The sequence below is a fragment of the Pundamilia nyererei genome, unplaced genomic scaffold (assembly GCF_000239375.1).
Source record: "Pundamilia nyererei isolate P.nyererei 1_Seehausen unplaced genomic scaffold, PunNye1.0 scaffold00463, whole genome shotgun sequence".
Taxonomy (NCBI): Eukaryota; Metazoa; Chordata; class Actinopteri; order Cichliformes; family Cichlidae; genus Pundamilia; species Pundamilia nyererei.
Window position 1 is genome coordinate 226,211 of NW_005187864.1, and position 7,760 is coordinate 233,970.

A 7,760-nucleotide genomic window follows, 5' to 3' on the forward strand; every position below is an offset into this window, starting at 1 on the left:
ACACACACACACACACACACACACACACACACACACACACACGGAGTCTCTGCATTGCTCTTCTATCTGTTTATGGTTCTTTTGTCTCTCTCACTCAGTGTGTTGCTGCAAGGTGTGGTTGGTCACAATGAGTGGGTGGTTCCTCCACCATATGGTCCCTGGACACACACATGATTACACGCACGCACGCACACACACACACAAACATAGAACATGAGCTCTAAAGAAGTGGTGATTCGGCCTTGACTGTATCTTCACTTGCAGAAGTCCTTCGTGGTATTTTCGTGTTCACGTCTGTTTGTTGTCTGTTTCAGACAGAAAACTGTGAATGATGTGTATTAAATTATTATAATGATTTTATCTGTTAATCTTTAGTACCACAAAAAAGCCTTTATTTAAAAGACCAGCTAAAATAAAATAACTGTTTTACATGGTCATTTCACTCACAGATGCACATTTATTGGACTTTTCACAGTTTTTTTTTTTACATTCTATTATGTCTTTTTACAGTGTTTATTATTTTATGTATAAACCATTTTAAATTTGACTTTATTTCTTTGATGTTTTGTCTTTTTGATGTATTTCAAATGACTTATTATTACATATTATTTAATTTTTGCTTTGATCTTGTTGTGCCCTGTTATCATCTTGCTGTGAAGCTCTCTTGTGAGAAAAGTATCAAGCACAGTCTGACTGACGGGTAAACGGTCTACGATTTGGATCCAGAAGCCTGAGGGACTGATAAGGACAGGAGGGATATTTGGGGTTTTAAGCTGTGGTTCAGATAAAGAAGCACTTGTGATGTGAAACACTACTTCTGAACACAAGTGCCAAAGAGCTTATGGTCTTCAAGGACACATAAAGAAGTGGTCATGTGACAGCACGTGCTAACATGCTGTATTATGTTAGAGCAGCAGGTTGCTCCTGAGCTGTCTTCAAAAACAGGCTCAGCGTAAAACAGCAGGTCTCCGTCTTAGCGCAGGAAACTCAGTGCTGACAGCAAATAAACGAAATCACTGATGTTGCTCCTGAATGGCTCCACCTGCGACAGCTTCTGCCTCTCCCGGGGTGAGGGCTCTGATCAGGCCGTGTGGCGACTCCAGGTTTAATGAAACTGATCTGAAGCAGTGGAATATTTCAACATTATAATTACATCCACAATATTAAAGCCATCTTTTGATCCTGAAGCATACTATTAACGGCTTAGAGGTGCACCATCACCCTTCCTTTCATCTGCCTCCACATCAACAAAGTGGATAAAATACTTAAGAAAAAAAAAGAATCGAGTGAGGCTCACAGCTTTCATCTGGATTCAGCCAGTCAGCCTGTTACGTGGAGAGAAAAGGAGCGTGCATGTAGTTTTGTGCTGTCGGGGTTCGTCTAGACGGCGTGCTCAGCAGCTCCAGCAGCCTTCCAGGCAGACAGGCTATCCATTATTCAGCTGCTGGCAGGCTTCTGGTGCTCCACAGCCAGTATTACTATTTATGCTGGTACAGTTTGTGAGTTAGTGTCTCAGAAAAATACTGTATGCAAGTTAACAAGTAATTAACTTCAGCGCTGACTGTAGAAAATCTGCCTGAATTCATATCTGCAGCTAATTGTGTTCCATCAATAGCTCAGAAGTCATTTAAATCGTGCTCTATCTCCTCCCGGGCTTTTCGATTCATCACACCAGCCAGGTAATGCTAGCAACACTGCTGAGTCTGCACAAATCTGACAGTTAAAGATGGAGATTAACACTTATTCACAGTTTCACAATCACACAACCAGAAACCGGGTCAAAGGTAGCCTGTTTTTGTCCACCCAGCAGCCGGGGCTGGGTGATGCATCCATGTTTTAAAACACCCCACAGAAAATTAAAGTTGTAGGTCTTCTTTGTGAATGAGTTTATTTCCAGTTTATCTCACAATAACATGTTAGTCTGGATCCAAAACAACAAATTACAACACAAACTAACCAACCAGACGGCTGGAAAATAAGTAAAATTACAGTTATTGTCAATAGAGTCTGAACTTGAACTTCCTACCATCACCTTAGTGGGTTTGGGTTAACCAAAATTGCCCACAGGTGTGAATGTGAGAGCGGATGGTTGTCTGTCTATGTGGCCATGTCCACACTAATATGTTTTCATTTGAAAACGCATCGTTTTCTCTGCGTTTTGGCCTCTCGTCCACACTGAGACGGCGTTTTGGGTCAAGGAAAACGCAGCGTTTTGAAAACACTTACATTTTAAAACGCAGTTTTCGTGTCGCAATGTGGACAGCGAACGCGGAGACTTTTTGAAAACGATGACACATTTTAGTCATGTGATGCAGTCATGTGACCAATTAAGCCAAGATAGCGGAGGGCATTACACAGCAGTTGTTTTGTTTGCTCTCAGTTTTGACAGCCCTATTAAAGATTCATATCAGTCTGTACATGCTCCAGATAGCTTTTCTTCAAATTCTTTAATTCTCACTCAACTTTGTACTTCTGTGTTATTCGCAGCAACAACTCCACCTCACTGTTAGCCCATTTAAAAATCTTTTCCTCGACATTTTGCCGCGACGTTTCAAAGAGCCGGAAAGTAAATAAGCAGCAGACAGAAATGAGGCAGGCTGAATCTCCTTGCGTTTCACGCTTGCGCAGGACTGGAACGTAAGCGTTTTCGGCCGTTTCAATGTGGACGCATAACTCTGTGAAAACAACTGAAAACACTAGTGTGGACGCGGAGCGTTTTCAGACGAAAACACAGTTTTCAAATCGGGCTGGTGTGGACGGAGCCTGTGTGTTGGCCCTGTGACAGACTGCTGACCTGTCCAGGGTGTACCCTGCCTCTCGCTCTAAGACAGCTGGGATAGCTGGAGCATGAATTGGATAAGCGGAAGAGAGTGAATGGACGGACCTATGGTTACGAGCTATGGCTAGCAACTAAAAACGTGGCTGGGCTCTCCATTAGAGAGAGTGAAGAGCTCAGTCTTTGCCTCCTCGATACTTATTAGGTCAGGCGTTTTTGGCATGTCTAACTGGGAGGAGGCCCCAGGGCTAGATTCAGGGCAGCCTGGAGATATTACATTCAGGGCTGGACTGGGACAAAAAATCGGCCCACCAGGTATTATAAGAAAAGCCATAAAGCCTTTGAATGAAAACAAATGCTGTTGTGACAGTGATGTATGCTGTCCTGTTGGTATATGTATAATTTCTATACATTTTACATCAGATGAAAAGTTTGGTCGTAAGACTCAGATAATTATTTTTTAAAAGCGAGACATTTTAAATGAGAATAAGAAAGAAAAGTATTTCTTTGTGCCCCCCTCTCCCTGTTAATGCCCTACCTGGGCCCCTGGCAAAACTTTGCTCACTGAAAATGAATAAATGAGTTCATTTGAGAATCATGTGCTTTACACCTTTCTGTGTGGTTTGTTTCTGGTAGAATAAGAGACTTGCATTGTAGGTCATCAGGTCTAATTCACTCAGAGTCAAACAAACCATCTCTGGGGTTAAAAATAACTTCAATGGCAGGTGAGACAGAGCCTACACACACACACACACACCGTCCTCAGTCTCCTGAAGAGGCCGAGCCCAAAGCCACAGGAGCCAAATGGGTCATTAAGTCCTCCCAGCTTTCCTCGCTCCCGTCAGGCTGCCGAGGTGTCAAAGCCACAACCGGGTGGCCTCCTGCTTCACATGGGGCCATTAAAACATTTCAGACACACCCCTAATTTCCATGGCAACCACTGCCTCGCCATCACCCCTTCAACAACAATGTCGTGTTCATCACAGCTTTCTTCCACTGGTAGAGGAGCACTTTCACACCACTACACTCGATCTACGCTGACTCGTATTTGGCTCTCCGGCTCAGTTATCGGCCTCACCTTTTCTTCACACAAGGAAACCAGAGAGAGCAAAGCGACAACCCCGCTAACATCAACTAACACCAAGCTCAGCTACATGACATTTGTGTCGATGGTCACAGAGACAAATTAGGACATCACAAAGTCGTAAAATGTCTCACCTTTTTATGACTAAGAGGCACAACACCTGGCTCCCTAATCAACCGTTTTTTCCGTCAAGAAGGAGGCGTTTGCTATGAAATGAGACAGCATGACATTCGTTTACGATCACTTCAATGATACATCAGTCCAGGAGCTCAGAGAATCACAAATGATACAGAGGGTGCTAATGCAACCAGTGTACTAAATCCAGTAATTACATTACAATTGCATTTATGTCATGCTGGGTGGGAACATCAAACAAGCACACTTCTTTCATCCTGCGCTACAATCAGCTGATTTCAGTTTGTGTGTGGGAGGAGTTAAATGGTGGAGCGAAGTAGAACTTGTCAGCGTCTCCATCCCAGCAGCCAGTCTGTCACCTGATCTTCGACAGGTAACAGACTGATGGGCAGTCAGGCTTGCAGCCTCCATGTTTCTACAGTAGAATCACCATGACGACCACTTTAAAGAGCCTTTGGGCTGGTTTTGATGCTTTGTGTAGACATTGAAATAAATACCAGATGTGTACTCTCGTTAGGACATTAGCACAGGGATTATTGGTGTGTGGGACTGTAGCTTATGGTTTATGTCACTAACTGGTAATTATGTAACAATGTGTTCCAGGTCATTTTACAAAGTAACAAGAAAATAAATGTAACAAACTGGTTCTGTTCTGGGCAGTTAAGCAACGTACTGCATTACTTTTAGGAAAAATAATTACTTTTCATGGATACTTTAACTAAAAAAGTAATCCCCCCCGCCCAAAAGTAACTGGTTGCAACTGCTGGGAAAACTGGGACTTGGGCACTGTTTTTGTGCCACGCATCCATAACAGCACATATCATGTTTTGTGCATGCTAAATACGATACCTACAGTTTTTAAAAATCCAAAAACACTGAGGTGAAACTTTAGCTTTAGCACTGAAGGGCAGAAAGTTGTTTGTCCATCCTTTTAATTCAAAGTTGCCTCAAATGTCAAATAAAAGTTACAGCACCCTCGTCCGCCTCTAATCAATAATATGCAGCAACCAAGAGCCACAAATCCTCTCTTCCAAAATCATAAATGGCGAGAGAACCCCCCCAGAAACAGGAGCAGTGCTCTGATTTCTGCTGAGCCACCTAGAAACAGGAGCTTCAAACAGAACACAGTGAACATGCTGAAATCTAGAAGGATGTTTCGCTTCATTAAAGGCAGAGCAGCTGATGTATAAGCACAGTTAGGTAGCACTATCAACTTGTGAAAACTTGCCTATAATCTTCCCCAAATATTCTTGATTCCCCAAACGAGAGCAGAAAAAGACATTTCAGAGAGAAGAGAGCAGCATGTGTCACTCTGTTCCTTGATGTGCATTTCAGAAATGACAAAGTAGAATTTCCTGTATTCATTCATTTCTTTGTCATCAATTTTCCAGTAGAGACAGACTGATAATATGTGAACTGGGAGGAAACTAGTGCAGAGGCACTCATAAAAACAGTGTTGTTATTTTTTTCAAGGTTCAGTAGGAAAGAAATTTGAACTACTGGGATGAATAACTAGAAACATACAAGCTCATTTTCATCAAAACGCGACATCCTCATAGTTATTTCTTATATAAGCCTTCAAGTTTTTTCTTCTCATAAATGTAAGTCTTTTCTGCGCATGAAAGTTCAGTAAGCCGGTGATTCTGAATTTCCATGGATGTGAATGCGAGCGTGAGTGATCGTCTGTGTCTCTGTGTTAGACCTGTCGTGGGCGTACCTTGCCTTTAGCCCTATGACAGCTGGGACAGGCTCCAGCACCCTAACGACCATGTTAATAAAATCCATGGATGGAAATTTGATAGTTTTTTCTCATGAATTTACAACTTTAATCTAGAGATTTTTTTTTCTCAGAATTTAATAGCCTCACTGAGCCACTTAATGTTTTATTTTATTTTTTAAAAAGAATTTTTAAACCGTCAGTGACCCAAATACACCATCATGCCCTAGCTACAACCTTTTTCCCTTTCGGCTGCTCCCTTAAGCGGAATTTACGGTTCAGCAGGGAGACCACATTTGCAATCCACTGAACCATAAGTTCTCTGCAGGTAAACAGAGATGGCCCATCTACCTGCATAGAGCTCAGTGGTCAGAGGGAGGCAGTACACAAAAATATGTAATAAAGCTGGTCTGGTACCCACTCTTGCTTGTGCTATTGTTGTTTTATGTGTAATTTGTTCATGCAGAAGTAAAGCTATGGAAAAAAATCTAAGGTTTGACAACAGTGATGTGATCATACTGTGCCTGCATGTGAAGGAAAAAACATAAAAATGCAACGGTTAAAAATCCATAGAACATATCAATACAGTGATCAATAGAGATTCAATCATCTGAAGTCCAAAGTTTAAATGACTTTTGTAGATTAAAGTATGCTTGAGATCAAGCCCCCCCACCCCACCCCCAAAAAAGCATCATGCTGCACATTTTCATAACATTTGTTCTATGAAAATTTGGCAGCACAAATTATAACAGAAGAAGAAGAAACAAAACTAACAGCATATACAGTGCTTAATGTTTTCCACTGGTGCACTCAGTTACTACCATCTCCAGCTACAACATTAAAGGGATGTACACATTAATAAGTCAATAATTGTGATCCCATAAGATTCCACATAATGTGTATGTCTTCTTTAGTACATGTACTTGAATGCCCAACTGTGTAATTTTGACTTAAGTAAAAACGAAATACTTCTATCACTTCTTTCTAAATCAGTTATTACGTACTAAACAACCTTCAGAGAAACTTTTCATCTGTGTTTGGACTCACTGCTGCACTTAAGTGTGAAATCTTTTGTGTTTTCTGCCAGATTTGTCTCCTGCATTTATTTCTGATGATATATTCTGATTTCCCGTGGTCCCCCGTGTGCCTTGCTCTTGGTCTCCACATGTGCCACCCCGTGGAAAAAAACCCTGGAAACGCCCCTGCCGGTGTAATAAAATAATAATCATACCACCCACTCCTCAGACTGTTGCAAGCTCTGATCTTTGTGCGGGTTTTATGGGCCTGCAGGTTCCGGGCCATTAATATAGAGGTGCAGTGGACAGAATAAGGAGATAACAGTGCGCTCCCAGCCTACAGTAATCATTAACCCCTTCTATTCTCACGCAAATGAGCTCCCAGCGCACCATGCCCGACTGAGAATGGAGATGCAGGGCTAATTCAGAGATAAAGTCCAAAGGTTCACTCACCACTTGTCCGGTCGTAAATGTAAATCCCACAGTGCCTGCGTGGTAATTTCCGACACCGGGACACCACGTCTCCTGTAGTGGGAAAACTCCGCTACCCTGTCGGCTCAGCCCTGCTGTGCTCCGTCTCCCTCCTGGCTGCTTTTTTAACAGTAAACTTGCCGAACCCAGCCTATTGTTAGCGAGGCGCAGAGAAGGCTGCTGCACAGAAACGCCCGCCTCCTCCAGCGCCATTGGACCCCGTTCAGCCTCTCTCTCCTCCGATTGGCTGAGCCAGATGTCCCCTAGAATCCAGGGCGGGTCGCAGCGCTCCGGTTCAGAGCGCGCCGTGGTGCATTCACAACACTAAAAAAATAGTGAGAAATTATACTTTTCGTTGGGTACTGGCTCCCGGCGTTGCTTTCATGTTTGACACTGACAGTAGATCGTGAAAGCAGAAAGAATAAGGAATTTATGAAACCATGAATAAGACCTGATTATCAAGACACAGATATGGGAGCAGTCTGTGCCAGTCAGCCAAAAATGCAAGTCAAAAAGTTTTATCTACGAAACATATTTAAACACAAGTAACGGAAAGATTTT

At 42.6% G+C, this 7,760-nt stretch overlaps 1 protein-coding gene across 3 annotated transcripts in view; it reads right to left on the minus strand.

Annotated features, from left to right (window-relative positions):
• The window catches only part of pak1 (p21 protein (Cdc42/Rac)-activated kinase 1), a 65,963-nt gene extending 58,601 nt beyond the window's left edge, over positions 1-7,362 (minus strand). For all 3 annotated transcript variants that reach the window (XM_013916103.1, XM_005753784.1, XM_013916102.1), the window contains exon 1: positions 7,182-7,362. The gene's annotated coding sequence lies outside the window, so the exon portion shown is untranslated. The remainder of the gene's footprint in view (positions 1-7,181) is intronic.
• Between the last annotated feature and the right edge of the window lie 398 nt (positions 7,363-7,760).